Below are 23,621 nucleotides of genomic sequence, written 5' to 3'. Positions count from 1 at the left end.
AATCGCCCGATCTATCCATATAAAAAAAGAATTAATCAGATCGGTAAACGGCGTAATGAGAAAAAAATTCTAAACGCCAGAATTACGTTTTTTGGTCGCCGCCACATTGCAATAAAATGCAATAACGGGCGATCAAAACATCGGATCTACCCCAAAATAGTATCAATAAAAACTTCAGCTCGGCGCGCAAAAAATAAGCCCTCACCCGGTCCCAGATCCCGAAAAATGGAGATACTACGGGTCTTGGAAAATGGCGCCATTTTTTTTTTTTACCAAACTTTGGAATTTTTTTTCACCACTTAAATAAAAAAGAACCTATACATGTTTGGTGTCTACGAACTCATAATGACCTGGAGAATAATAATGTCAGGTCAGTTTTAGCATTCAGTGAACATGGTAAAAAAAAAATCTGTGGTATTGCACTTTTTTTGCAATTTCACCGCACTTGGAATTTTTTTCCCGTACACGATATGGTAAAACCAGTACTGGCGTTGAAAAGTACAACTCGTCCCGCAAAAAATAAGCCCTCACACGGCCATATTGACCAAAAAATAAAAACGCTTTGGCTCTGGGAACAAGGGGAGCAAAAAATGAAAATGCAAAAACGGAAAATCCCAGGGTTGCGAAGGGGTTAATAATAACAACAAAAAAGTAACGAGTCTTGTAAAACAGCCACACAAAAAACTTTTTTTGTGTGTTTTTCTTTTCCAGTATGCTAAAGTAATCAAACATAAAAATCATATAAATCTGGTTTTGCCATAATCATAAAGACCCCGAGAATAAAGTTAACATATTACCGTATTTTTCGGACCATAAGACACACTTCCCCCGAACGTTACCTGCGGTGGTGGTGAAGTGGGGTCGCAGGGGTCTCCCTCCTTCAGGAACGTGGTTGTAGGTAGCGGCGGCAGTAGCAGAGGTGAGGCAGAGTAGCTGGGGCCAGGACCTGTGCCTGGCTGGTACTGGGGTTGGGATCGGTGTCGGGCTGTGAGCGGTGTTGGGCGGCGAAGCAGAGCGGCGTGCGCAGTTTTCCAGTGTGCGCCGCCATCTTCCTAGAGCTGTGATCTACAGGAAAATGGCCACCCGAGCCGGCGTATGTGCAGACCGGGAGCTCCGGCGGACATTTTCCTGTAGATAACAGCTCTAGGAAGATGGCCGCGCACACCAGAAACCTGCGCAGACCGTTCTGCTTCGCCGCCCGATGCCGCTCACAGCCCAGTACAGGCCCCAGCCTCAGCCCCAGCCCGATACAGGCCATGGCCTCAGTCCGGTACTGGCCCCGGCCTCAGCCCCAGCCAGGTACAGACCCCGGCCTCAGCCCCAGCCAGAAACAGGCCCCGGCCTCTGCCCCAGCCAGATACAGGCCCCGGCCTCAGCCACAGGCCTTGGCATCAGCCACACGCCCCAGCACAGGAACCGGCCAGGCTAAGGGCCCCAGCCAGGCACAGGCCCCGGCCTGGCACAGGCTCCACAGCATCTCACCTCTTCTGCTGCAGCCGCCGGCTTCCTGAGGGACCCTGCCTCCTGTGACCCTCGCTCCACCGCCCCCCAGGTAAGATACCTATATACTGTACCTATTCAGACAATAAGATAGACCCCCATCTTATAAAAAATATTTTTTTTCTATTTTCCACCCCAAAATTTGGGGTGCGTCTTATGTTCTAGTACATCTTATAGTCCGAAAAATACCATATGTAAGTGCCATAAAACCCCCAAAACAATGGTAAACTTGCTATATTTTTCAGTCCAACCTCAAAAAAATGAATAAACGTTATTCCATACAATATGTGTATTGAATGTGTATTCAAGGGATTGAAGCTTGAAGAGGGCAATTTGCATATTCCAGGTGCCTTCTGGGAAAAGCGAAGAGTCTCCTTCAGCTAGAAGACCGTTGGGTACAGCCGGGACCAGCTGCTTGGAAAGCATCGCCAAACCAGGGATTGAAGCTTGAAGAGGGCAATTTGCATATTCCAGGTGCCTTCTGGGAAAAGCGAAGAGTCTCCTTCAGCTAGAAGATCGTTGGGTACAGCCGGGACCAGCTGCTTGGAAAGCATCGCCAAACCAGGGATTGAAGCTTGAAGAGGGCAATTTGCATATTCCAGGTGCCTTCTGGGAAAAGCGAAGAGTCTCCTTCAGCTAGAAGACCGTTGGGTACAGCCGGGACCAGCTGCTTGGAAAGCATCGCCAAACCAGGGATTGAAGCTTGAAGAGGGCAATTTGCATATTCCAGGTGCCTTCTGGGAAAAGCGAAGAGTCTCCTTCAGCTAGAAGATCGTTGGGTACAGCCGGGACCAGCTGCTTGGAAAGCATCGCCAAACCAGGGATTGAAGCTTGAAGAGGGCAATTTGCATATTCCAGGTGCCTTCTGGGAAAAGCGAAGAGTCTCCTTCAGCTAGAAGATCGTTGGGTACAGCCGGGACCAGCTGCTTGGAAAGCATCGCCAAACCAGGGATTGAAGCTTGAAGAGGGCAATTTGCATATTCCAGGTGCCTTCTGGGAAAAGCGAAGAGTCTCCTTCTGCTAGAAGATCGTTGGGTACAGCCGGGACCAGCTGCTTGGAAAGCATCGCCAAACCAGGGATTGAAGCTTGAAGAGGGCAATTTGCATATTCCAGGTGCCTTCTGGGAAAAGCGAAGAGTCTCCTTCAGCTAGAAGATCGTTGGGTACAGCCAGGACCAGCTGCTTGGAAAGCATCGCCAAACCAGGGATTGAAGCTTGAAGAGGGCAATTTGCATATTCCAGGTGCCTTCTGGGAAAAGCGAAGAGTCTCCTTCAGCTAGAAGATCGTTGGGTATCGTAATTGTTTAATTTGTTTATCCTAGGGTATCACAAGAAAGAAGACAGACATCAAGTCAGCAGGGACAAGGAGCAGCATGGCAGATGTGACAACCTACATGGTGAGCTGCAACATGTGCTACATGTTCACAGATTGACCAGAAGCTGAAACCAACTTCACCTGCCAGAAGTGTAGACTACTGGCTCTTTTAGAAGAAAAGGTGCGGGGACTGGAAGAAAGAATTGCGACATTAAAACTCATCAAGGAAAATGAAGACTTCCTGGACAGAACAGAAGCGTCACTACTGGTCACGGAAAGTGAAGGAAGCGTCAGAGAACCTCCAGAGGCAGACAAGTGGAGGCAAGTGACCAAAAGAAGCAAGAAGACCATGGAGACACCACCAACCACACAACTGAGAAACAGATTCCAAGGACTTGTGGAGGACGAAGATGGCACACCTAAGGATGAGGAACTACCAGCAAGCAAAAAAGAAAAGAGTACCCAGAAACACCCAGAAGCGACAAGAAAAAGGACAGCCAAGAAGGGAAGAAGAGTGGTGGTGGTGGGAGACTCACTACTGAGAGGAACAGAAGCAGCTATCTGCAGACCGGACATAACCGCAAGAGAAGTATGCTGCCTCCCAGGGGCAAAGATCAAGGATGTTACCGATAGGATACCAAAGCTCATTAGTCCCAAGGATGTCCACCCATTTCTTCTGATACATGTTGGCACCAATGACACGGCAAAGAAGGACCTACCGACAATCTGCAAGGACTTTGAAGCATTGGGGAAGAAAGTAAAAGAACTGGATGTGCAGGTAGTTTTTTCTTCTATCCTTCCAGTAGACGGGCATGGCGTCAGGAGATGGAACAGGATCCTTGATGTGAACAGCTGGCTGAGACGATGGTGCAGACAACAAGGATTTGGATTCCTGGACCACGGTGTGAATTACCTCTATGATGGACTCCTTGCCAGAGACGGACTACACCTCAACAAACCCGGGAAACACACATTCGCCAGGAGACTCGCAACACTCATCAGGAGGGCGTTAAACTAGAAGAAGAGGGGATGGGAAGAAAAACGCCGGACACGAACATGTAACCAGAGGACATACTAATGAAAGATATGAAGTGCGACAAAGAAGGTCCAAGACAAGATACTTGGAAGGGAGGTAAGAAAATTTCTAATACAATCCACAGGGAGAAGATTGGAACAAAACAAAATCGTGTAAACTGCGTGCTAGCAAATGCCAGGAGCCTGACAAACAAGATGGATGAACTGGAAGCAGAAATATCTACAGGTAACTATGACATAGTGGGAATAACCGAGACATGGTTGGATGAAAGCTATGACTGGGCAGTTAACTTACAGGGTTACAGTCTGTTTAGAAGGGATCGAAGAAATCGGAAAGGGGGTGGAGTCTGTCTATATGTAAAGACGTGTCTAAAGCCTACAATACGGGAGGATGTATGGGAGGGAAATGAGGAGGTCGAGTCCTTATGGGTGGAGATACATGGGGCAAAAAACAATAATAAAATTATCATAGGAGTCTGTTATAAACCACCAAATATAGCAGAAACCACGGAAAGTCTATTAATGAGACAAATAGACGAAGTAGCAAAAAATAACGAGGTGATTATTATGGGGGACTTCAACTACCCCGATATAGACTGGGAAACCGAAATCTGTAGATCTCAGAAAGGAAACAGGTTTCTGTCAATTATCAAAGACAATTATTTGTCACAACTTGCGCAAGAACCAACTAGATGGACGGCCCTTTTAGACTTAATATTAAATAACAGGCCAGACAGAATAACTGAGGTGCAGGTCGGGGGGCACCTGGGAAATAGTGACCACAACATTATACAATTCCACATGTGCTTCAGTAGGGTGCCCAGCAAGGGAGTCACAAAAACACTGAACTTCAGGAGGGCAAAGTTTGATCAGCTAAGAGATGCCCTTCACCTTATAGACTGGGATAGTATCTTCAGTAATAGGAGCACGGATAGAAAATGGGAAATTTTCAAAACAGTCCTACATAGTCACTGTAGAAGGTACATACCTTATGGGAATAAAAGGGCTAGGAATAGGAGGAAGCCAATGTGGCTAAATAAGGAAGTCAAGAGGGCAATGAAAAACAAAAAAAGGGCTTTCGGTAAACTTAAACAAGAAGGCAACGAGGAAGCGCTAATAACTTATAGGGAAAAAAACAAAATCTGTAAGAAACAAATAAGAATAGCAAAAGAGGAGACAGAGAGACTAATTGCCAAAGAAAGTAAAACGAATCCCAAACTGTTCTTTAACTATATAAACAGTAAAAGGATTAAAACTGATGGAGTTGGCCCATTGAAAAATAACCTGGGTAAAATCATAGAGGGCGATGAGGGTAAAGCAAACCTACTCAATAGCTTCTTCTCCACTGTTTTCACAAAAGAAAACAATTTATCGGAGGAAATGCAAAGTGATAAAGTAAACCCTCCGCTAAATATCACCCACCTAACCCAGGAGGAAGTTCAGAAATGCCTAAATAATATCAAAATAGACAAGTCACCAGGCCCAGATGGCATACACCCCCGGGTACTAAAAGAATTAAGTAATGTGATAGACAGACCGCTGTATCTTATATTCAAGCATTCTTTATGGACAGGGACTGCCCCACTAGACTGGCGCCAAGCAAATGTGGTACCAATATTCAAAAAGGGGTCTAAAAGTGACCCTGGGAACTATAGACCAGTCAGCTTAACGTCTGTTGTGGGTAAATTGTTTGAAGGATTTCTTAGAGATGCTATTGTAGAATATCTTAATGATAATAACTGTCTAACTCCATATCAACATGGATTCATGAGAGATCGCTCCTGCCAAACAAACCTGATTGCCTTCTACGAGGAGGTGAGCTCACAGCTGGACCGGGGAGAGTCAGTGGATGTTGTATACCTTGACTTCTCCAAAGCGTTTGATACCGTGCCACACAAAAGGTTGGTATATAAAATGAGAATGCTAGGTCTGGGGGATAATGTGTGCAAGTGGGTAAATAGCTGGCTGAGTGATAGAAAGCAGAGGGTGGTTATCAATGGAGTAAGCTCAGGGTGTGTCAGGGTTACTAGCGGGGTGCCTCAAGGGTCTGTCTTGGGCCCTATATTATTTAATATATTTATTAATGATCTAGTGGAAGGGTTGCATAGTAAAATAGCAATATTTGCAGATGATACTAAACTTTGTAAAGTAGTTAATACAGATGAGGATAGGGCAAAGCTACAGGAGGATTTAGATAAATTGGGGAGTTGGGCCAAAAAATGGCAAATGGGGTTCAATGCCAATAAATGTAAGGTCATGCACATGGGAAAGAAAAACAGCAGTCACCCATACATATTAAATGGGAAAACGTTGGGGAAATCTGACATGGAGAAGGACCTGGGCGTCTTGGTTAACAGCAAATTAAATTGGAGTGCCCAGTGTCAGGCAGCAGCTGCGAAGGCAAATAGAGTCATGGCATGCATCAGAAGAGGAATAGGGGCATATGATGAGAACATTGTTCTTCCTCTGTATAAAGCGCTGGTAAGTAGTGTTGAGCCACCCCCGTAGTGTTCGGGTTCGGTTCGGTTCGTCGAACACCGGGATGTTCGAGGAACTGTTCGTCGAACTGTTCGTCGAACACCTTAGAACACCGTCGAACACCGTTAAAACCAATGGCAGGCAAACAAAAACACATAGGAACACATAGAAAACACCTTCAAAGGTGTCCAAAAGCTCACAAACTGCTCAGAAGACGCTTTCTTTAAAAAAGCTGGCCGGCAATTCAGCAGCGGCATACACTGGTACCCGACAATTTAGACATGAAGGAATAGAGCATCACACATAGATTAGATAGATAGAAACATGTCAGTCACATATATATGAAGTACAGTGACAGTGTTGCTTACTGTACTTGTCATTTAGTGTAAAGGATTTATTAAAAAATATAATAGTGTTTTCGTGCACCATCTCTTTAAAAAAGCCGGCCGGCAATTCAGCAGCGGTACCCGACAATTTATAACAGACAGAATAGAGCTTCACACATAGATTAGATAGATAGAAACATGTCAGTCACATATATATATGAAGTACTGTGACAGTGTTGCTTACTGTACTTGTCATTTACTGCAAAGGATTTATTAAAAAAAATAATAGTGTTTTCATGCACCGTCTCTTTAAAAAAGCCGGCTGGCAATTCAGCATCTGTACCCGACAATTTAGAATAGAAGGAATAGAGAATCACACATAGATTAGATAGATAGAAACATGTCAGCCACATATATATGAAGTACAGTGACAGTGTTGCTTACTGTAATTGTCATTTAGTGTAAAGGATTTATCAAAAAAAATAATAGTGTTTTCATGCACCGTCTCTTTAAAAAAGCCGGCCGGCAATTCATCATCTGTACCCGACAATTTATAACACACAGAATAGAGCTTCACACATAGATTAGATAGATAGAAACATGTCAGTCACATATATAATAAGTACAGTGATAGTGTTGGTTACTGTACTTGTCATTTAGTATTAAAATAAAGGATTTATTATTAAAAAAAATTGGCGTGGGGTTCCCCGTAATTTTAGTTTCTAGCGGAGGTTAAGCAGACAGCTGGGGCAGATGTTTGAAGCCTGGGAAGGGGGTAATACCCACGGAGCTTCCCAGGCTACTAATATCAGCCCCCAGCTGAATACCTAGCCTTTACTAGCTATTAAAATGGAGGACCCCCCCCAAAAAAATGACGTGGGGTCCCTCCTAATTTAATAGCTAGCAAAGGCTAGGCAGACAGCTGGGGGCTGATATTAATAGCCCAGGAAGGGAGCCATGAATATTGGCCCCCTCCCAGGCTAGAAACACCAGCCGTCAGCCGCCCCAGAAATGGCGCATCCTTAGGATGCGCCAATTCTGGCACTTAGCCTCGCTCTTCCACGCTGCCCTGGTGCGGTGGCAGGGGGTAATAGGGTTGGGGTCGATGTCAGCTTATAATGCCAGCTGACATCAAGCCCAGGTTAGTAATGGAGAGGCGTCTATAAGACACCCCCATTACTAACCCCATAGTCAAAGTTAAAAAAAAACACAAACACCCAGAATAAAGTCCTTTAATTGAAATAAAGACACAATTCTTTATTGTTCTAAATTAAACCATACTTACCATCACGCCCATTCCAGCTGAAGCCAACGATCTCCTGCAATAAAAGAAAAATAATAAAGCAACCTCATCCTTACCTTTCGATGGTTCCCAGGACAGCTTCAGCTCTGCTACATCGAGATGACAGGCTGGACCTGCAGAACGCTGCCATCCAGCCTGTCATCCCGCAGACACTGAGAAGCGCAGGCATGCTTGCGCTCCTCAGTGTCTGACTGTGACGGCATCCAGATGAGCCGACAATGAACTGGCTCACCTCATGCACGTCACTGACAGCGTGGGAAAATTCTCCTGCACTCAGCGCTTCAGCGTGAGAATTTTCCCACGCTGTCAGTGACATGCATGAGGTGAGCCGAGTTCATTGGACATGACCTCGGCTCATCTGGATGCCGTCACAGCCAGACACTGAGTAGCGCAAGCATGCCTGCGCTTCTCAGTGTCTGCGGGATGACAGGCTGGATGGCAGCGTTCTGCTGCGGTCCAGCCTGTCATCTCGATGTAGCAGAGCTGAAGCTGTCGTGGGAGCCATGGAAAGGTAAGGATGATGTTGCTTTATTATTTTACTTTTATTGCAGGAGATCATTGGCTTCAGCTGGAATGGGCGTGATGGTAAGTATGGTTTAATTTAGAACAATAAAGAATTGTGTGTTTATTTCAATTAAAGGACTTTTTTCTGGGTGTTGTGTTTTTTTTAAATACTTTACTAGAATTTAATGGTGGTCATGTCTAATATTGGCGTAACCCCATGAATTTCGGGCTTAGGGCCAGCTGATAATGCCAAGCTGGCCTTAACCCCTTTATTACCCAGTGAGCCACCGCACCAGGGCCCTGGATGAGTTGGGTACAGCGCCAGAAGATGGCGCTTCTATGAACGCGCCATTTTCCGGGGCGGCTGCGGACTGCAATTTGCAGCGGGTGGGGCCCAGAAAGCTTGGGCCTCCCTGCGCTGCAGATTCCAGCCCCCAGCTGCCTAGTTGTACCTGGCTGGACACAAAAATAGGGCGAAGCTCCACGTATTTTTTTTTTAAATTCATGAAATTCATGGAATAATTAAGAAAAAAAGGGCTTCCCTATATTGTTGTGTCCGGCTAGGTACAAATAGGCAGCTGGTGGTTGGGAGCAGCCCGTTCCTGCCTGCTGTACCTGACTGGACACAAATATAGGGCGAAGCCCCACATCAATTTTTTTTTCATTATTTCATGAATTTCCTGAAATAATTTAAAAAAAATTGACGTGGGGCTTCGCCCTATATTTGTGTCCAGTCAGGTACAGCAGGCAGGAACGGGCTGCGCCCAACCACCAGCTGCCTATTTGTACCTGGTTGGACACAACAATATAGGGAAGCCCTTTTTTTCTTAATTATTCCATGAATTTCATGAAATAATTTAAAAAAAAAATGCGTGGGGCTTCGCCCTATTTTTGTGCCCAGCCAGGTACAACTAGGCAGCTGGGAGCTGGAATCTGCAGCGCAGGGAGGCCCAAGCTTTCTGGGCCCCACCCGCTGCAAATTGCAGTCCGCAGCCGCCCCAGAAAATGGCGCGTTCATAGAAGCGCCATCTTCTGGCGCTGTACCCAACTCATCCAGGGCCCTGGTGCGGTGGCTCACTGGGTAATAAAGGGGTTAAGGCCAGCTTGGCATTATCAGCTGGCCCTAAGTCCGAAATTCATGGGGTCACGCCAATATTAGACATGACCACCATGAATTTCTAGTAAAGTATTTAAAAAAAACACAACACCCAGAATAAAGTCCTTTAATTGAAATAAACACACAATTCTTTATTGTTCTAAATTAAACCATACTTACCGTCACGCCCATTCCAGCTGAAGCCAATGTCTTCTGCAATAAAAGTAAAATAATTAAGCAACCTCATCCTTACCTTTCCATGGTTCCCACGACAGCTTCAGCTCTGCTACATCGAGATGACAGGCTGGACCGCAGCAGAAAGCTGCCATCCAGCCTGTCATCCCGCGGACACTGAGAAGCGCAGGCATGCTTGCGCTCCTCATTGTCTCGCTGTGACGGCATAAAGATGAGACAAGTTCATGTCCAATGAACTCGGCGCACCTCATGCACGTCACTGACAGCGTGGGAGAATTCTCCTGCACTCAGCACTTCAGCGTGAAAATTCTCCCACGCTGTCAGTGACGTACATGAGGTCAGCTGAGTTCATTGGACATGAATGAGCTCACCTCATGCACGTCACTGACAGCGTGGGAAAATTCTCACGCTGAAGCGCTGAGTGCAGGAGAATTTTCCCATGCTGTCAGTGACGTGCATGAGGTGAGCTCATTCATGTCCAATGATCTCAGCTCACCTCATGCACGTCACTGACAGCGTGGGAAAATTCTCCTGCACTCAGCGCTACAGCGTGAGAATTCTCCCACGCTGTCAGTGACGTGCATGAGGTGAGCTCATTCATGTCCAATGAACTCAGCTGACCTCGTGTACGTCACTGACAGCGTGGGAGAATTCTCAAGCTGAAGTGCTGAGTGCAGGAGAATTCTCCCACGCTGTCAGTGACGTGCATGAGGTGCGCCGAGTTCATTGGACATGACCTCGGCTCATCTGGATGCCGTCACAGCCAGACACTGCAGAGCGCAAGCATGCCTGCGCTTCTCAGTGTCTGCGGGATGACAGGCTGGATGGCAGCGTTCTGCTGCGGTCCAGCCTGTTATCTCGATGTAGCAGAGCTGAAGCTGTCGTGGGAACCATGGAAAGGTAAGGATGAGGTTGCTTTATTATTTTTCTTTTATTGCAGGAGATCGTTGGCTTCAGCTGGAATGGGCGTGACGGTAAGTATGGTTTAATTTAGAACAATAAAGGAATGTGTCTTTATTTCAATTAAAGGACTTTATTCTGGGTGTTTGTGTTTTCTTTTAACTTTGACTATGGGGTTAGTAATGGGGGTGTCTTATAGACGCCTCTCCATTACTAACCTGGGCTTGATGTCAGCTGGCATTATAAGCTGACATCAACCCCAACCCTATTACCCCACTGCCACCGCTACAGGGCAGTGGGAAGAGCGAGGCTAAGTGCCAGAATTGGCGCATCCTAAGGATGCGCCATTTCTGGGGCGGCTGACGGCTGGTGTTTCTAGCCTGGGAGGGGGCCAATATTCATGGAACCCTTCCTGGGCTATTAATATCAGCCCCCAGCTGTCTGCCTAGCCTTTGCTAGCTATTAAAATAGGGGGGACCCCACGTCATTTTTTTGGGGGGGTCCCCCATTTTAATAGCTAGTAAAGGCTAAGTATTCCGCTGGGGGCTGATATTAGTAGCCTGGGAAGCTCCGTGGGTATTACCCCCTTCCCAGGCTTCAAACATCTGCCCCAGCTGTCTGCTTAACCTCCGCTAGAGCCTAAAATTATGGGGATCCCCACGCCAATTTTTTTTTAAATAAATCCTTTATTTTAACACTAAATGACAAGTACAGTAATCAACACTGTCACTGTACTTCATATATATGTGACTGACATGTTTCTATCTATCTAATCTATGTGTGATTCTCTATTCCTTCTATTCTAAATTGTCGGGTACAGATGCTGAATTGCCGGCCGGCTTTTTTAAAGAGACAGTGCATGAAAACACTATTATTTTTTTTAATAAATCCTTTATACTAAATGACAAGTACAGTAAGCAACACTGTCACTGTACTTCATATATATGTGACTGACATGTTTCTATCTACCTAATCTATGTGTGATTCTCTATTCCTTCTATTCTAAATTGTTGGGTACAGATGCTGAATTGCCGGCTGGCTTTTTTAAAGAGACGGTGCATGAAAACACTATTATTTTTTTTAATAAATCCTTTACACTAAATGACAAGTACAGTAATCAACACTGTCACTGTACTTCATATATATGTGACTGACATGTTTCTATCTATCTAATCTATGTGTGAAGCTCTATTCTGTCTGTTATAAATTGTCGGGTACCGCTGCTGAATTGCCGGCCGGCTTTTTTAAAGAGACGGTGCATGAAAACACTATTATTTTTTTTGATAAATCCTTTACACTAAATGACAAGTACAGTAAGCAACACTGTCACTGTGCTTCTTATATGTGTGACTGACATGTTTCTATCTATCTAATCTATGTGTGAAGCTCTATTCTTTCGGTTCTAAATTGTCGGGTACCGGTGTATGCCGCTGATGAATTGCCGGCTTTTCATGTTTCACTGTGAGCACTGTTCCCATCGATTTGGGCAATCACTGTAATGCCACAACCACCATGGCTGTGGCATTACAGTGAGTGGCAGACAATCCCTGCATGATTGGTGCTCTAAATAGCGCCAGACATGCAGGACACGCTTTTGGTGCACGAACAGTTATCGAACATAACCTCGAACAGCCGAATTTTTTGCAAATCGTTCGGGTTCGTCGAACAACTCGAACACCGCCCAAAACAGCTCGAATTTGAGATTGGCGAACAGTTCTAGTCGAACACCGCTCATCTCTACTGGTAAGGCCGCACTTAGAATATTGTGCACAGTTCTGGGCTCCGGTGCTCAGGAAAGACATATTGGAGCTAGAGAGGGTACAAAGGAGGGCGACTAAGGTAATAAAGGGAATGGAGGGACTAGAATACCCAGAGAGATTGTCAAAATTAGGCCTATTTACGTTGGAAAAGAGAAGGCTTAGGGGAGACCTCATAAACATGTATAAATACATCAGGGGGCAGTACAGAGATCTCTCCCATGACCTGTTTATACCAAGGATGGTGACTAAGACGAGGGGGCACACTATGCGTCTGGAGGAAAGGTGGTTCCTGCACCAGCATAGAAGGGGATTCTTTACGGTCAGAGCCGTGAGACTCTGGAACTCTCTGGGAGAGGAAGTGGTGATGTCCAACTCACTTAATGAGTTCAAGAGAGGCCTGGACGCCTTTCTTGAGAATAATAAAATTACATCTTATGCTTAGTGATAGTTAATTAATCCAGATTGGTGTCGGGAAGTGAATTTTTTCCTCAATGATGTCAATTGGCCTATACCGCATGTTTTTTTTTTGTTTTGTTTTGTTTTTTTTTGCGTTCCCCTGGATCAACGCTGCGGAATAGCTGCAGTGCACAAGAAATAGGCTGAACTGGATGGACGCTTGTCTTTTTTCGGCCTTATAAACTATGTAACTATGTAACTATGTAACTATGTGCACTCTAAAATGGTGCAATAAAAATACAACACTTCATGCAAAATTAAATATAGACCTTCAAACAGCTATAGTGAATGAAGATTACAAAAGTCACAGCTTTTAAACTGCGGAGAAGAAAGAACAAAATGAAAATTGCTTGCCTTTTACAGCCTCTGCTGCTTCTTTATGGGGTTAAAGGGGTCATTCAGGTTAGGAAAAAAACTTGATTTCTTCCAGAAAAAAGTGCTGCTGCCCATGAGCTGCGCCTGGTATTTCAGCTCAGCCACATTGAAGATTATACAGAGCCATTTTGTTCTGAACATTAACACCCTGTATATCACTTCTGTAGAGTTTGTCCCTGGCAGAGGTATTGTCCATTGAGCAGTGATGCTTGTAGTGCATGCAGTGACATTTGGAGTTTTCTACTGTTACGATGTACCTATCCTTAGAATAGGTCATTAATATCAGATTTGTGGGGTCCGATCAGCTGTTACCATCTCCACAAAAAGCCAGATGTAAACAGTGTATGGAGCAAACAAGGTTTAGTGGTCCTGCAGGACAGTTCCTATTCAGACGAATAGGTCATCAACATGTTATGCCTCAGGATTTGATCCGGCAGTCTTGTGTTTGTCTGCCAGTGTCTCTATCTGCTGAACCATAGGAGATCCTGTCGCTGTCTGGGTGCTGATTACCGTTTGCCATTCGTCCACTCCTTTCTTACAGCAGGTGTTTTCCATTTGCTATTTGGCCTATGCTATCACTCTGCAGGGGCTTCTATTTAAACCTCACTGCTGCCTCTGTTCCCTGCTGGTGATAGCTTACAACTACCCAGTTTGGTGTTGAAGGAGTCGCCCTTATTTGTAGCTTTCTGTTGGTGTTATCTCTAGGAGTTATCTGCTTGGTTTTGATATTGTGTGTATTTGCTTATCCTCTCCCATTTAGTTGGTCCCTCCTCCTGTTCCCTTGATTGCCACTTTGTTGTTTCAGGAGCGCATTGTATGATTCCAGTTTCCTTTCATCCTAATCTGTGTCCCCTGTCTGTCTGGTTTGTGCTATCCAATTTACGTCTGTCCCATACCTCCCTGGGTGGGGGAGAGAATAGTTCCATGTACATTAGGAAGGTCAGTAAGGCACGTGGCCCCGGCATCCTCACTATCAGAGGTAATCCGGGGAGTAGGGAAAGCTAGGGTGCCTCCTAGCTTTAGGGATAGAGAAGGAGCCCATTGTCCCGAGAAATACAATTACAGTATCGTGACACAACATCGAGAAGTAGCAAAACCTTTTAGCACTAAGTAGTCACAATTATACCTTGGTCTGGAATGCGAAGTCTGCGTGGACGAGGAAGGGGCTTCCAGATGCCAGCTGAAGAACTCGCCTCTCCACCATCACATCCAGCCTATCACCGGCGGCTAGCAGGGCTCTTTTGCTGATGATCTTAACAGCAAATTTTTGGCGGGTTAAAGTATCTTCCGCCATCAGGACCTTTCCAAAGGTTCTGACGCCAAGCACATGGTGGAATAATAATCTGTCCTTGATGGAATGAGAGACTGTGCTGGAGCTGGATGACCGCTGCATCCTATCAGGGGAGAAAAATGGGAAATATCACAATAAATCTAACATTTACAGGACATTATTCAGACTGAGGAAATCTGTTCTAAGTAAAGCTTGTATGTCATTTTATAAATTGTGTTAATGGATTTTAAGCAACTTAGGGTTCATGTAATCAATCTTACATGGTTTTGTCTGTTAAAAAGGAGAAGTCATAAAATGACTATATTTCTATTATACTCTTGACTGTGATGATGTTGATCAATACGAATATTTAAAGAGTTTTTCCATAATGACACTTATCACTAGAGACAAATTGCATGGATTTTACCGGGACATTCGATTTACAGTGAATTTATTCTCAGCTAATTCAATTTCCTTCATTAAACTCTGGGGTACTGGGGTATGGAAAGACTCCCAAAGCATAGTAAATGTAAGATGTAGCAAAAAAAAAAAAAAAACATTCATACTCACCCCACTTCTCACCTTTTCTGCTCTCAGTTCCCCACAAGGTCACTGCCGGTGTGTTTTGATAGTCATCTTCACACTAGACCAGGACTTCCAGCTGTGACTAGGCCTGAGATGTCCCTGCGCATGGAAAGGAATATCCCAGACCTACTAGCAGTTGGAAGTCCTGGTCTAGAGTCATGAAGCAAGTTATGATGTTAGGACGTGCGCCACAACCTTACGACGAGCACTCTAGACCAGGACTTCCAGACACAGGGACATCCAGGGTCTATTCCTAGCCTAGCGTGAAGATGCCTGAGGTGTGAGTGCACGGTGATGGTAAGTAGAGGTGTTGAGGACCATATGGGGGACACTGAGCAGCAGAGATATTAGTTTTTGTAACCTTTTGCCAGCCTTGTACAGTGGCCACCATTTTGCTGAATTCCTGCAGAGCAAACTACAAAAAATATGGAAAAGAATACTGATTTTTGTAAAACTCAACTTCACTTGAATAAATTCTCCCAACTCTACTTATCACCTATGTTATTCTTGGACCCTCATGATCACTAGAACAGGACACCTACAGTTGACCAGTGCAGGGGGGATTTGGTAGGATGGTGGTAAAACATGCATATTGGTATTTTCAACTCAATATTTATGGAACTGATGGAAGCAGCTACAGTATTCTGCTGGCAACTCTAGATGGGAGACCTGAAAAGATGTTTAAACATGTTGTACCTCTCTATAGGGCTTTAGCAGCAATTTATTGTTAATCTGGTGCACAGTGCTAACCACAAATGCTTTCGGGAATTCCCTAACACTAGGCATGTGGACGAGCATCTGGAAGAATGCTACAACATATTTTCTTTTTAATGGGGACATGGCTAGAAACAGTTATTCTGACTGGCCGGGTCTCTGTTCTTTAGTTTTTGGCTTTTTTATTTACACTTTTTATTCTATTTTATTTTTGCTTTTTTCATTTATTATTAAACTCTATTCCCTATATAAGGCATTAAAAGAACTTTGGGGGACATTTTAACATTAATATTCTTGTTATTTCTAATTTTCCCTGAAACTGAGGCTGGTTTATTAGCCCCAGTTACAAGGGAATTTCAGCCTCCTGCCTGCATGGCAAAGCTGACTTGATCTTCTACAACCCAGCAGCTCCTGTTCCTTCCCTGCAGCTAGCGATCACGTTTCATGGATCTGGAGGAGGCAGCATGGTCAGTGCTTCCTAATCTCATCTTAATCTATAACATACCAGTTCTATGACAATGTAATCACTGAAACACTGTTAAAGTGCTTGAAATAAAATAATCTCTTTATTGAATTACATGTTTAAAAATAAATATAGAAAATGTTAAAAAAATGCCTCCAATCGAACAAACGAGGAGACAATTCAAAACTGGATTAGTAATGATAACAAATCAAATTTACACACGGTGCCAACAAGAGAAAGCAGCAAATCAGTACTACAAAATTTTAATCACAACAAAAATAGAAATAAACTGGATTATATACTGAATCTAACAAGAAATATTGAATTAATGGAAACACAGTACTGCAAATCTAAGTATAATTATAAGTAATATGCACTTATAAATAATCACAGAAGTACATTCCCATATTGGCATAATTTGCATATATATGCTTGTGAATCAGTATATCTTTATGAACAAAAATGTGCATACAGTTCACTTCTATAGCGTGCTTCAGAGTCAGATGAGGCAAGAATAGCCCATTAGCTTGTCTGACTGCATATAATAATATGATTTACCCAAAATGACTGTGCAATGAACACTGGTACTTCTAACATATGGTCTGTTAAGAAAATTAGTCAAATGGTGCCTAGATATATACCGTGTGGCTAACTTAGCAAAATACTAAAGATAACGATGGTATGAAGGAATTACCTGTAAGATAAACACCGGGCCACGTGCGCACTCTCTGAGTGAGCTCCCCTAACCCCGGCACTCGTTTCGCCTCGCTTCTTCCTGGAGGCGTGTCAGGGTGGGGTGCGTCACTGCTATTTAAAGTTCCGGCGGCCAATCAAAGCACTAGCTAAACAGTATCACGGCGCTATTCAACCAATACTGGGCTTATCAAATTCTGCCACGTCATTACCAAAACTCTGCCCACCTGACGTCTCATAGGAAAGGACTCCTCCTGAATTAAATAATGCCTGGTTATACACTATTCCCCGTATAAAAGACCTTTGGGGGACATTTTAACATATTAATATTCTTGTTATTTCTAATTTTCCCTGCAACTGAGGCAGTTTTATTAGCCCCAGTTAAAGGGGAATTTCAGCCTCCTGCCTGCATGGCAAAGCTGACTTGATCTCTTACAGCAAAGCAGCTCCTGCTCCTTCCCTGCAGCTAGCGATCACATGTTTCCTGGATCTGGAGGAGGCAGCATGGTCAGCGCTTCCTAATCTCTTCTTAATCTGTATACAAAAGTGCTGGTTTAGCACTGTGCAGTAGAGTAGCTACGGAGAGGGCAAAGGGTGCAGCCGCCCCGGACCCCGCACTCTGAGGGGCCTACCTGGAGCTATGCTAGTTTTTACTGTATCAACATGCGCAGATACAGTTAAACTCTGCGGCAGTACAGGGAGACACGATCTCCCTGCACTGCCGCTATGGGGACTGTGAGCTGGGGGGCCTCCCGCAAGTTCAACTGTATAGGCATCTGCCAATATAGTTGAAAGTGATGGAGGATGGAGCGTCATCTAACGCTTCCTCCCCATTATTCTTCCTCGCCGTCTGATGTCTCCGCGTGATGACATCACTACGTGGCGTCCTCTACGCTGAAATGTGCAAAGCTTCAGAACACAAGCTGCGGCGACCGGATCAGCGGGGAGTAAGGAGGAGAGGTGAGTATGGTATTTTATATTTTTTTAGAACATTGTGTGGGGCCATTAAACTGTATTGAGGGCTATGGGGTGCATTATACTATATGGGGTGCATTATACTATATGGGGTGCAATATACTAAATGGGGGTGCATTATACTGAATGGGGTGCATTATACTGTATGAGAGTGCATTATACTAAAGGAGCTATGAGGTGTATTATACTATATTGGGTGCATTATACTGACTGGGCTATGGGGTGTATTATACTATATGGGGGTGCCATATACTGAATGGGCTATGGGGCACATTATACTATATGGGGTGCATTATACTGAATGGGCTACGGGGTGCATTATACTATATGGGGGTGCATTATGCTGAAAGGGGTGCATTATACTATATGGGGGTGCATTATACTGAATGGGCTATGGGGTGCATTATACTATATGGGGGTGCATTATACTGAATGGGCTATGGGGTGCATTATACTATATGGGGTGCATTATACTGAATGGGCTATGGGGTGCATTATACTGAATGGGCTATAGGGTGCATTATACTATATGGGTTATGGGTGCATTATACTATATGGGGTGCATTATACTGTATGGGCTATGGGGTGCATTATACTATAAGGGGGTGCATTATATTAAATAGGCAATGGGTGTGCATTATACTATATGGGGTGCATAATACTGTATGGGCTATGGGGTGCATTATATTATATGGGGGTGCATTATACTGAGTGGGCTATGGGGTGCATTATACAATATTGGGGTACATTATACTATATGGGGTGCATTATACTGAATGGGCTATAGGGTGCATTATACTATATGGGCTATAGGGTGCATTATACTATATGAGGTATGGGTGCATTATACTATATGGGGGCATTATACTATATGGGGCATTATACTGCATGGGCTATGGGGTGCATTATACTATATGGGGTGCATTACACTGAATGGGCTATGGGTGTGCATTATACTATATGGGGTGCATTATACTGAATAGGCTATGAGGGGCATTATACTATATGGGGGTGCTTTAAAATCATTGGGCTATGGGGTACATTATACTATATGGGGGTGTATTATACTGCCTGGGCTATGGGGATGCATTATACTGAATGGGTTATTGGGTGCATTATTCTATATAGGGGTGCATTATGCTGAATGGGGTGCATTATACTATATGGGGTTCATTATACTGAATGGACTATGGGTTGCATTATACTATATGGGGGAGAATTATACTAAATGGGCTATGGGGTGCATTATACTGAATGGGTTATTGGGTGAATTATACTATATAGGGGTACATTATGCTGAATGGGGTGCATTATACTATACGGGGTTCATTATACTGAATGGACTATGGGTTGCATTATACTATATGGGGGAGCATTATACTAAATGGGCTATGGGGAGCATTATACTGAATGGGCTATTGGGTGCATTATACTATATAGGGGTGCATTATGCTGAATGGGGTGCATTATACCATATGGGGTGCATTATGATGAATGGGCTATGGGGTACATTATACTGTATGGGGTGCATTATACTATATGGGGTGAATTATACTATATGAGGTTGCATTATACTAAATGGGCTATGGGGTACATTATACTATATGGGGTGTATTATACTATATGGGGGTGCATTATACTGAATGGGCTATGGGGTGCATTATACTATATAGGGGTGCATTACACTGAATGGGCTATGGGTGTGCATTATACTATATGGGGTGCATTATACCGAATAGGCTATGAGGGTCATTATACTATATGGGGGTGCTTTATAATCATTGGGCTATGTGGCACATTATACTATATGGGGGTGTATTATACTGACTGGGCTATAGGGTGCATTATGCTATGTGGGGATGCATTATGCTGAATGGGGTACATTCTACTATATGGGGTGCATTATACTATATGGGGTGCATTACACTGAATGGGCTATGGGGTGCATTATACTATATGGAGTGCATTTTACTGAATGGGCTATAGGGTTCATGAAACTATATGGGGTGCATTTTACTGAATGGGCTATGGGGTGCATTATACTATATGGGGTGCATTATACTGAATGGGGTGCATCATACTATAGAGGGGTGTATTATACTGTATTGGCTATGGGGTGCATTTTACTATATGGCGGTGCATTATACTGAATGGGCTATGGGGGCATTATACTATATGGGGTGCATTATACTATTTGGGGATCCATTATACTATATGGAGTGCATTATACTGTATGGGGTGCATTATATAGAATGGTCTATGGGGTGCATTATACTATATGTGGTGCATTATACTGAATGGGCTATGGGGTGCATTATACTATATGGGGGTGCATTATACAGGGTGGGCCATTTATATGGATACACCTAAATTAAATGGGAATTGTTGGTTATATCAACTTCTTGTTTGTGGCACATTAGTATATGGGAGGGGAAAAACTTTTCCAGATGAGTGGTGACCATGGCAGCCATTTTGAAGTTGGCCATTTTGGATCCAACTTTATTTTTTTCAATGGGAAGAGGGTCATGTGACGCATAAAACTTATTGAGAATTTCATAAGAAAAACAATGGTGTGCTTGGATTTAACGTAACTTTATTCTTTCATGAGTATTTTACAAGTTTATGCAGCCCTCTTCTCCCACTCTTGACACACTGATAGCAACACCACAGAAGAAATGCTAGCACAGGCTTCCATTATCCGTTGTTTCAGATGCTGCACATCTCGTATCTTGATGGTATGGTGTGGTATATGGGGTACAAATATAGTGGGGCCATTCTTCATCAATGGAAACCTCAATGCCACTGAATATCTGAAATTGCTACATGATGATGTGTTGCCCTCTTTATGCACTGAAGATGGCACTTTCCCTGAGTTTTTCCAACAAGATGGTGCACCACCACATTATGGGTGTCAGGTCCGAGCATTCCTACATGAACAGTTTCCTGGAAAGTGGATTGGTCGCCGTGGGCCAGTTGAATGGCCACCGAGGTCTTCCGATCTGACCCCCTCAGACTTTTATCTTTGGGGTCATCTGAAGGCAATTGTCTATGCTGTGAAGATACGAGATGTGCAGCATCTGAAACAACGGATAATGGAAGCCTGTGCTAGCATTTCTTCTGCGGTGTTGCTATCAGTGTGTCAAGAGTGGGAGAAGAGGGTTGTATTGACAATCTAACACAATGAGCAGCACTTTGAACACATTTTATAAGTGGTCATAAACTTGTAAAAAACTCATGAAAGAATAAAGTTACGTTAAAACCAAGCACACCATTGTTTTTCTTATGAAATTCTCAATAAGTTTGATGTGTCACATGACCTTCTTCCCATTGAAAAAAATTAAGTTGAATCCAAAATGGCCGACTTCAAAATGGCCACCATGGTCACCACCCATCTGGAAAAGTTTTCCCCCTCCCATATACTAATGTGCCACAAGAAGGAAGTTGATATCACCAACCATTCTCATTTAATTTAGGTGTATCCATATAAATGGCCCACCCTGTACTATATGGGCTATGAGGTGCATTATGCTATATGGAGGTGCATTATACTGAATGGGCTATGGGTCTGCATTATACTATTTGGGGTGCATTATACTAAATAGGCTATGGGGGGCATTATACTATTTGGGGATGCATTATACTGAGTGGGCTATGGGGTGAAATATACTATATGGGGGTGCATTATACTGCCTGGGCTATAGTGGGTGCATTATACTCAATGTGCTATGGAGTGCATTATATTATAAGGGGGTGCATTATACTGTATGGGCTATGGGGTGCATTATACTATATGGGGGTGCATTATGCTGAATGGAGTGAATTATGCTATATGGGGTGCATTATACTGAATGGGCTATTGGGTGCATTATACTATATGGGTGCATTATACTGAATAGACTATGGGGTGCATTATACTGAATGGGCTATAGGGTACATTATACTGTATGGGCTATGGAGTGCATTATACTATATGGGGGTACACTATACTGAATAGGCTATGGGTGTGCATTATACTATATGGGGTGCATTATACTGAATAGGCTATGGGGGTTCATTATACTATATGGGGGTTCATTATACTGTATGGGGTGCATTATACTATATGGGCTGCATTATACTGAATGGGCTATGGTTTGCATTATACTATATTGGGTGCATTTTACTGAATGGGCTATGGGGTGCATTATACTGAATGGGCTATAGGGTGCATTATAATATATGGGCTATGAGGTGCATTATACTATATGGGGTGCATTATACTATATGGGGTTCATTATACTGAATGGGCTATGGGTGTGCATTATATTACATGGGGTGCATTATGCTGAATAGGCTATGGGGGGCATTATACTATATGGGATGCATTATACTATATGGGGGTAAATTATACTGCCTGGGCTATGGGGGTGCATTATGCTGAATGGGCTGTGGAGTGCATTATACTACATCGGGGTGCATTATACTAAATGGGCTATGGGTGTGCATTATAATATATGGGGTGAATTATACTGAATAGGCTATGGAGGCATTATGCTATATGGGGGTGCATTATACTATATGGGGTCCATTATACTATATGGGATGCATTATACTGTATGGGGTGCATTATACTATATGGGGTGTATTATACTGAATAGGCTATGGGGTGCATTATACTATATGGGGTGCTTTATACTGAATGGGATATGGGGTGCATTAAACTATATGGGGTGCATTATGCTGAATGGGGTGCATTATACTATATGGTGGTACGTTATACTGTATGGGCTATGGGGTGCATTATACTATATGGGGGTGCATTATACTATATGGGGTGAATTATACTGTATGGGCTATGGGGTATGTTATACTGAATGGGCTATAGGATGCATTATACAATATGGGCTATGGGGTGCATTATACTGAAAGGGATATGGGGTGCATTATACTGAATGGGCTATAGGGTGCATTGTACTATATGGGCTATGGGGTGCATTATACTGAAAGGGCTATGGGGTGCATTATACTGAATGGACTATAGGGTGCATTGTACTATATGGGCTATGGGGTGCATTATACTGAAAGGGCTTTGAGGTGCATTATACTATATGGGGGTGCATTATACTGAATGGGCTATGGGTGTGCATTATATTACATGGGGTGCATTATACTAAGTGGGCTATGGGGTGCATTATACTATATGGGGGTAAATTATACTGCCTGCGCTATGGGAGTGCATTATACTGAATGGGCTATGGAGTGCATTATACTATATGGGGGTAAATTATACTAAATGGGCTATGGGTGTGCATTATAATATATGTGGTGCATTATACTGAATGGGGTGCATTATACTATATGGGGTGCATTATACTGAATGGTCTATGGGGTGCATTATACTATATGGGGTTGTGTTATACTGTATGGGCTATGGGGTGCTTTATACTATATGAGGGTGCATTATACTATATGGGGTGCATTATACTGTATGGGCTATGGGGTGTGTTATACTAATGGGCTATAGGATGCATTATACTATATGGGCTTTGGGGTTCAGTATACTGAAATGGCTTTGGGGTGCATTATACTGAATGGGCTATAGGGTGCATTATATTATATGGGCTATGGGGTGCATTATACTGAATAGGCTATGGGGGCATTATACTATATGGGGGTGCGTTATACTGTATAGGCTATGG

This window comes from Phyllobates terribilis, unplaced genomic scaffold (assembly GCF_046119375.1).
Source record: "Phyllobates terribilis strain yellow unplaced genomic scaffold, ASM4611937v1 Scaffold_11__3_contigs__length_659146591, whole genome shotgun sequence".
In the NCBI taxonomy this organism is placed as follows: Eukaryota; Metazoa; Chordata; class Amphibia; order Anura; family Dendrobatidae; genus Phyllobates; species Phyllobates terribilis.
Note: the sequence above shows the minus strand (reverse complement) of the source record.